Source organism: Camelus bactrianus, chromosome 30 (genome assembly GCF_048773025.1).
Source record: "Camelus bactrianus isolate YW-2024 breed Bactrian camel chromosome 30, ASM4877302v1, whole genome shotgun sequence".
NCBI lineage: Eukaryota > Metazoa > Chordata > Mammalia > Artiodactyla > Camelidae > Camelus > Camelus bactrianus.
This window is the reverse complement of record NC_133568.1, coordinates 24,747,629-24,756,801: the sequence shown is the minus strand read 5'-3', so window position 1 is coordinate 24,756,801 and position 9,173 is coordinate 24,747,629. Positions and strand designations below refer to the sequence as shown.

The following is a 9,173-nucleotide window of genomic DNA, read 5'->3' as shown; positions in this document are numbered from 1 at the left end:
ACTCTATTGATGGGTGTTCCTTATGACCAGTTGTCTGCAGAGCACCTGCTTTCCTGAGAAAGGATCTTATTACTAAAGCATACCTGGTTCTTGCCAAGAAGAGGGTTTAAGTTTCTTTGGCTGGCTCGATGCTTTATGGCACTGCCTGTTTGCTTGGTCTTTGTAGTTATTGTGCTCAGCCCAAATGTCTTCCTTCTCCTTTTGTTCTGGGAAGGTCCTGCAGCGAATCACTTTCCAGCCTCCCTCTTTGGAAGCTGGATCGTGCTGTGCCCGGCCCTGCATCGAGATTGTGCGGTGATAGGAGTACAATGGTTGTAGTTCCTGTCACCGTCTCAGGGGAGTCGTTCAGGTCCAAGGACAGCCAAAGAGTCACAGTCTGCACCTCCCCCTCCCCCATCGCTGTCAGCAAATACTGTCCCCTCCCTCTGCTCCTCCTCGGGTCGCCCCCTCCCTCCCTCATGAAAGGACTCCCATTGGACTCAGTCAGGGCAGGACCAGCAAAGTCACGAGTTGTGCTACAATCCGTTCCTTTGTTCCCAGGACAGCTAGTTCCAGCCCAGCTGGCTGGCTTGCGGACCGAAATACTCCCACAGGGGAGATCACCTGAAACTCAGAAGTACCTGGGCGGAAAGGAGAAACGGAATCTACTCTAACTCTTGACCTTGGGCTTGAAGGCTTATTTCTTCACATCTCAGTTTCCACGTCTGACAAAGGTGAGAGTAGATGAGATTCGTTTCCTCATTTTCTGCAGGTCCTTCAGCGCTTTGGGGATGTGATGAAAGCCACGGACTTTCTCTTTAAATAGTGCACGCATACGAATAAGAAACAAATTATAAGCAAGTGAGGGAGTGACGGACACCTTGGAGGTCCAAGGCCACTGGGTGAAAATGAAAAATAAACAAGCAAACAAAAGCACGAACACAGCCTCTAAGTTCATTTTGACATCTTACATTCTGCGATTCGAACCTCGCATTTCAGGTTCTTGACCTGACTTAAACGTCCTCAGCACTGATGTGTCCCTCCTGCCTCATTTCTGTGTGACATTGTCCCATGTGTGTTTTCCCATGTTAGCCATAAAGGGACACTTTTGGGCAAAATCATGAAACTATGATGAGACACTGAAGGACCCTATCATTGGCCATTTCTTTTCACTTTTGAAATGTACCTCTCTTTCTTAAAAATTATTTTTTAAACTGTGGTAAAATATATACTAAATACATTTTACCATCTTAACCATTTTTAAGTGTACAGTTCAGTGGCATAAGTATATTCACACTCTTGGGCAACCATTGTCATTCTCCATCTCCAGAACTTTTTTATCTTCCCAAATTGAAACACTATACCCATTCAACAATAACCCTCATTCCTCCAGTTCCTGGTTCTACTTTCTGTCTCTGTGAACTTGACTACTCTGGGCACCTCAGGTAGGTGGAGTCATGTAGTATTTGTCCTGTGTCCGGCTTATTTTACTTATCTTAGCATCCTCAAGGTTCTTCTACGTTGTAACATGTATCAGAATTTCAGTCCCTTTTAAGGCTAAATAATATTTCATTGCATCTGTGAGCCACACTTTGTTTATCTGTTCATCTGCTGATGGACACTTGGGTTGCTTCTGCATATTGGTCATTGTGAATAATGCTGCTGTGAACAGATGTGTACAAATATCTGTTTGAGCCTCTGCTTTCAGTTATTTGGGGTATGTACTCAGAAGTAGAATGGTAATTCAACGTTTAATTTTTTGAGGAACTCCCATACTCTTTTCTGTAGCAGTAGCACCATTGTACGTTCCCACCATCAGTGCACAAGCATTCCAACTTCTCCACATCTTATGATACTTATGATTTTTTGTTTGTTTTTGTTTTTGATTTTTTGGTAACCATCCTAATAGGTGTACGGAGATATCTCACTGTGATTTTGATTTGAATTTCCCTAATGATTAGTCATGGTGAGCATCTTTTCAATATGCTTATTTGCCATTTGTATTTCTTTGGATAAATGTCTGTTCAAGTTCTTTCTCTCTTTTTAACTCATACTTTTACAATTTTCTATGCTTTTCTCCCCTTTCCTTTTCTCTTAGATATTTGCCTAGTGGATATTGCTAAATACCTACATCATTTAATTTTGTGGTAGAGTTGAGTGTAAAAAAAGGAATAATTGCCTAGTTTTCTCTTACTTATTATTATTATTGCATTTAAGTTCCTGAAATTGAAATGAGTCTAAAAAATAAGCATCCAAAGGAACTTGTCTACTGTCAGTTATAAAATAAGTCTCGTCACCTACCCACCTACTAATGTAGACAGACTTTGGAGATTCTATGCATATGACTGTTGGGTTAGCTTAATTATTTCCATTCGTACCATTTCACAGGGTTAAATTTTAATTAAAATTTGGACCACTAATTATTAAATAAACATCTTCAAAAAATTACACCTCAATGCAACATTGAAACCAAAAGGCAAAGATTTCACAGAAGATTGTTACATGCCAGGCCATGTAATGAAAAACAGGAAAAACAGCTAACTATACCAACTGTTAATAGAAATCCCTTGGAAAATTATAAAAACACTCAGAGATAAATGACACTCAAATCATTACATGCAAAAAATCTAGGGACAAATCAAAAGCAAAATATAATGTAAGTTTATGCCTTGGGATACATTTATCAGAAAGCAGATGAGAATAAAGACATTCCAGGTCCTTTGAGAGAAAATAAAACATGTACTAGAACAGCTACTTGGCCTCTGGAATGGAAGGCACTCGTTCAGGTCCTGCACGTCTGTACTGCCTGCTGATCTCTGGACTGTTGTGAAAGGGAAGTAAATTTCTGTCATAAGCCACAGATAGTTTGGCCTCTGTTAGGGCAGCTGAGCCAATATCCTAACCAACAGAGATCCACTCCACACCTCTGAACGGGAAGCCTGAACAGAACCGGTTAAATCATAAACCCAACAAAAGAAGGTAAGGAAATGTCTGTGAAACTTGGGGTGGAGGAGGTGTTTTAAATAAGACCCCACAAAGTACAATCCATAGGACTAAAAATGAGAGAGATATGACTATATAAAAATTAAGTAAGGATTTTTGTTGAATGAAGGACACCATAGAAAAAGTTAAATGAGTGACGTATGAGACGATAAAAAGATATTTTTGATGTACAGGACGAGAACATGGGCCAATATCTAGAATATACAAAGAACTCTATTCAGTCCACAAGAAAAAGATAGAGGATCTTTTTATGTGTTTGTTGAGCATTTATACATCTTCTTTGAAGAACAGTCTCTTCAGGCACTTTGCCCACTTTAAAACTGGGTTATTTTTCCTTTTATTGTTGAGTTGTATAAATGCTTTACGTATTTTGGATAATAGATCCTTATTAGATAAATAATTTGTGAACATTTTCTCCCACTCTCAGATTGTCTTTTCACTTTCTTAATAGTGTCCCTAGAAGCACAAAAGTTTTAAATTTTGATGATGCCTGATTTATCTTTTTTTTTGCTTGCTTTTTTGCTGTCATGTCTAAGAAATCATTGCCTAATTCACACTCATGAAGATTTATGCCTGTGTTCTCTTCTGAGAATGTCATAGTTTTAGCTCTTGCATTTAGCACCTTGATCTATTTTGAGTTAATTTTGTAGATGGTATTAGGTACGGAACCAAATTCACTCTCTTACATGTGGGTATCCTATTGTCCCATCTGTTGAAAACACAATTCTTTCCCCATTGAATTGTCTGGAAACACTGGTTGATAATCAGTTGGCCATAAATGTGAGTGGTTATTTTTGGACTTTCAATTCTATTCCACTAGCCTATATGTCAGTCCTTATGCCAGCACCAAACATTCTTGAACACTGCAGCTTTGCTGTAAGTTTTGAAATTGGGAAATATAAATCCTTCAACTTTGTTCCATTTGAGATTGTTCTGGTCAGTCTTATCCCCTTGACTTCCACATTAGTATAATTTCCATATGGATAAGCTTGTCAATTTTCACTAGAAAGGAAGCTGGGTATTTGATAGAAATTGCTTTGAATCTGTAGTTCAATTTGGGTAGTATTACCATCTTAACAATAGTAAATCTTCTCATCAATGACACAGGATGTCTATTTATTTAGGTCTTTGCTAATTTCCTTCAATGATATTTTGTAGTTTTTGGTGTAGAAGTCTTACATGTATTGTGTTAAATTTATTTCTAAGGATTTTTTTCTTTTTTATGTTATTGTAAGTGGAATGATTTTCTTAATTTAATTTTTGGATTGTTTATTGCTAGTGTATAGATACAGAACTGATTTGTATTCTCTAAACTTGCTAAGGCATTTTTTTCTCTAATAGTTTCTTTGCAGATTCCTTAGGATTTTCTCTATATAAAATGATGTTAACTGCAGATGGAAATAGATTTACTTTTCCTTTCTAATCTGAAATGACTTTTATTTTTCTTGCCCAATTGCCATAAATGAAACGTCTAGTACGATATTGAATAGAAATGGTGATGGAGACACCCTTGTCTGCATCTCCACATCTGTAACAAAGACTTTCACTTATTAATTTGTGCAGAAAAAGCTGAGTTCAAATTTATGTTGCTCTGCTATTTCAAATGGAATATGAATATATCTTGTTTCCATCCTTCTACTTTAAAAGGGCATCAAATATTTATTAACTTTCTATTTTGGTATTGGGAAGATAGATTAGAATTTGACAGTCCCCTTAAAAATTAAATATTATGCAAATTCATAGGACAAAGTTATGGGGCATAAGAAGGCAAATTCATGCACGGGGCGTGAAACCTCGGGTCTCAACCATTTTTCCTTCTTTGAGATCAGAATTATTAATAAATCATGAACTTTATTTTTAAATAAGTCAGGCTGGGGTCCAGGTGACTTTCCTGGAAGGCACACAGAATGTTTGCTGCCCTGGGGAACCGTAAGTAACTTCCACACATCTATTGATTAGAGCATCTTTCGTTTAGGAATCCTGCTTGCACTGTCTTCATAAATAAATTAGTATCCCAATTAATGGAAAAGTAGCCTGTAAAAGGATTTCCCCTTTGGGCCAACAATTTCTTCCTTCTGAAAAATGAAGAAGAAGGGTCAGGACACTCCTTTCTTTTGGCTGGAAGTTTTTCCTGGATGGGGCTGTGCAGATGGCTGTAAAGCTACGCGTACCTCCAAGCACTGTAGCCTCCCTCGCTAAGTGGCACTGTCGTTTCTGGGGCCCAGGATCCCTGTGATGAAGGGAGCTTCTGCCTTGTGGCCAGACTTGCAGGCAGCACTGGGGTGTGGACAGACATTGCATTTGATTCCTAGAAAGAGGACTATTTTAGTCCTTTCGGACTATTATAACAAAATAGACTGGGCGGTTAATAAACAAATTCATCTCTCACAGTTCTGGGGGCTGGAAAGCCCAGGACCAAGGAGCCAACAGATTCAGTGTCTGGTGAGGACCTGCTTCCTGGTTCTTAGATGACTGTCTTTGTGTGTGTGTGTGTGTGTGTGTGTGTGTGTGTGTGTGTGTGTGTGTGTGTGTGTGTGTGTGTGTGTGTGGTGTGTCCTCACGTGGCAGAAGTGGGGAGGGAACTGTCTGGAGCCTCTTTTATAAAAGCACAAATCCTGCTCATGACGTCTCCACCCTCATGACCGAATCACTCCCAAAGATCCCACTTCCTGATACAATCACAATGGAGATTAGATTTTTAACATGATTTTTTTTGGGGGGGGGGAGTGGGACAGACCTTCAGTCCACAGCAAAGAGGCTCCCTCCACTTTGACGGCTGCTGACAGGTGTATTGTTAGTAGCAACTACCTACTACGGAGGTTCTGGGAAAAGCGCTTTCTCTAAGTTATCTCCTTTGGTCTCAGACGGTCCTATCCAGTAGGTACTCTTATTAATCTCAGCTTCTACTTGTAGAAGCTGAGGCTTAAAGGTTATAGAGGCATCAGGGTCTTTTCCCCCCACCTCAGATCCTCCCCCGCCGCTCCCCAGTTTCGGTTAACAGAACCCTTTTCCTTAGTGGAAGTCTTCTGCCCACCCCCTGTGACTCTAGCATAGTATCCTGTTATAATACCTAGTTTTAATATCCTGCCCTACTGCTCAGACAGTGCGAACCAGTAAGGTAGGACCAGGTAATCTCAGGTAATAATATGATTCTGATGGGGTTCTTAACATGTACTTCATATCCAGATGTTGAGAGAGAAGCTTTCTTTTTCTCCTCGGGTCATTACATGGAAAATGGAAAATGGAAGTCTGGATCACAATCCTCTCTTTCCCTACATTTTTGGGGAATTTTGCCTGCAGTAGAAGAGAATGAGACAAACACACTAAAAGAAGCAAAGATAAGAGATTGAAAAAAAGAACAGTGATATTTTTTGAGTCTCTTGAGGCCAGACCCTTTTCTAGAGTGAGATAATAAATAAGTCCTTTTTGGCTTACTTGTTTGAATTAGAGTTTCGTCAGTTGCAACCGTAAGCTTACCCACCATTATGCAAGTCAGGTTGCAAAGCTGGTTTTGAATCTGTGCCTGTCTGTGCTCTGTGTGATACTGTGTTTGGCTTTTCTGGCCATGAGCCAGATATTTTAAAGGAGTCAAGTAACAGGAATACGGGGTTTGAAAGGCATAGGATCACAGCTGACAGACCTACTGTGCAGGACCCTAAGTATTAATTCATGTCCAAATTGTGAGGAGGAGCAAAACTGCACATCTTTTCAAGAAAAAAAAAAATAAAGCATTTCTTTTCCTCCTAGAATAAATCACCACCGCTAGTAACACGAGTTCTTAGGAGGGCGAGAGAATATTTTCTGTGAACTTGGATGTAAACATCTTCATCTAACCTGAATGGTCTTAAGTGGCAGACGGAGGCAGTGATGGTGACTTCTGGGTCTGACTGTGAGGTTGAAGAATAATTGAGAATTAAGTGGATCTCAGGAGTAACTAGTAGAATCTGACCTGCGACTGGGTCCACCTGCAGTTCTCCACAATGTTGCGTGACTTGTGCTGATAAGCAGATCTCAACATATAAGATCTCTATCTTTCACCCTTTTCCTGATCCATATATGTATCGCCAGTTGAATGGCTATCATTTACCATCATGTAGAATTTAATGGTTTTATTCTGTTTTCATTTAAAGAAATACAACAAAAATTATTTTAAGTACACATGGAAAATAAAAGATAATACACATAGAAAATAAAAGATAGTACACATACAGTTTTCCCTATACCCACACAGGTATCTATTGCTCATTTTTTCAAGTACTCAGGCACCACTTAAAATATTTGTTCTTGAAGTGCAAAATTGCAAAAGCCCCAGTTGTTGACTGGAATGTAAAGAAGTAGAAATTAATAACTAAAGTATATGCAATAAAGCAGCAATTAAAAACCTTCTAAATAGACCTTGGGTCAAACAGGAAATACCAAAATAGTAGTTTCAGGATGGTTGAGAATAATAATGGCTAGAATATTATAAATCTGAATTTATGATATGTGATTAAAGCTTTTCTTAGATGCAGATTCATGGACTTAAAATACACTATAACTAAAAAAGAAATAAAAACAAAGCAACAAAACCTTTAGCTCAAGAAGTTAGGAAAGGAACAAACCTAAAGGAAGGAGAAAGTAACTGATATTAAATAGAAGTACAGTTAATAAATTAGAATATGTGTTTTTTTTTAACAGTAGATTTAGTAAATTGAAGGTTGATTCTTTGAGGAAAAATTGGCAAATCAGTATTCAGTCCAATAAGAAAATGATAATTTCTTTGCATGTAATAAGCAGGACTTAATGATTTTTGTCTAATTATAACAGCAATATATGCTCAACAGTAACAATAAGAGCTGGAAAACAAAGGAACATAAACAATACAATTTCATAATTTGACACCCCCCCATTTTTACTTACAAAATGCTGGTTTAAATTATTTTTCTCCCACAGTATCAACACGCCTTACCCACTGACAGCCTGTTTCTTATCATCTAAGACTGTTCATCTTAGAAATATCACTGAAAAATTATTTCTCTTATTCCTCTGTATTGCTTTGTGTATTTTGACCTTGACACTTCAAATCCACAACTAAAACCTTCATGCCTGGGTAACTACAGATACTTCTCAGCTGGTGTTAGTGCCTCCATGGTTTCCATTTTTTGGTCCATTTGGCACACCATCCATCAGGAGCTCTTGCCCTAGGGTTGAGGAATACAGCCACCATTACAGTCTTCGCCAGGGAGGTTTAGGTATGGGCTAGTGAAGTCTTGGTTAAATATCCGTACTCTCTTTCCTCCCCTTTTCTCATTTCCTGCTGGTGTCTCCCATTGGCCATAGCCAACTGGATGCTGGAGGGCCAGGGAGCCTGGGTGGTGCAGCCTTTTCATCTGTACGAGTCAGTTACACACAGAGGCTGGCACAGTGGGGAGGAGCCACCTGAGGGCTAAATGGAGATTAACCAGCATGTTGGCTGCGCCTTCCCCTTCTTTCTCTTCCTCCCAGAGGTAATTTGGCCACCTAGACTTTCACGTTTTCCTTGACTTTGACAGACTCTGAATTCCTGCCTTTGCATATACTGTTTTCGTTGGTAGAAATTCCTTTACTCCATTTCTTTGCCAGGCAAACTATTTATCCTTCAAGGTCCAGTTCAAATGTCACCATTCTGTCTTTTACCTACACACATGTAGAGGCTGCAAGGTCCTATGAATGGGACAAAGAAACAGAAGGTCGGGTCGTTTGATGTGGCCGTGGGCCAGGTACTTCTCAGATTTTAAGTCCCCCCTCCCCACCTTTTCTTTTTGCGAAATAGGAATGGGAATTGCTCCCTTGACATTCCTTTCCCAGGAAAATTGAAAAGATCAGTGAGATAAAACGTTCTCTAAAATGCAAATCATTTTACAAATCTAGTTTTGCTGTCGTTGCTTTTACCATTGCTTAGGTTTTGGTTTTTTTCCCCCCTATTACTTCAGATCGATCACAGTGCAAAAGTCAACTTAAGTGGCATTCAAATACAAATTCAAGCCCCTTCCCATACCTTTTTCTTTCTACAGCCCCCCTTTCCTCTTCTGTTCACGTATCCCTTGCCCACCCCTCCGACTCCCCCATTCTTTTTGCGGCTTGTTTACTCTGAATTTAGGTATCCAAGGCCGTTGCTTGACTTTGCAGGTACTTTTCACGATTAAAGGTAAATCATTTAGAAATGGTAGGGG

At 39.3% G+C, this 9,173-nt stretch overlaps 1 protein-coding gene across 1 annotated transcript in view; it reads left to right on the top strand.

Moving 5' to 3' along the window:
• Positions 1-566: 566 nt before the first annotated feature.
• RTTN (rotatin) overlaps positions 567-9,173 on the top strand; it is a 122,467-nt gene continuing 113,860 nt past the window's right edge. Inside the window, exon 1 of the mRNA XM_074355447.1 lies at positions 567-713. The gene's annotated coding sequence lies outside the window, so the exon portion shown is untranslated. The remainder of the gene's footprint in view (positions 714-9,173) is intronic.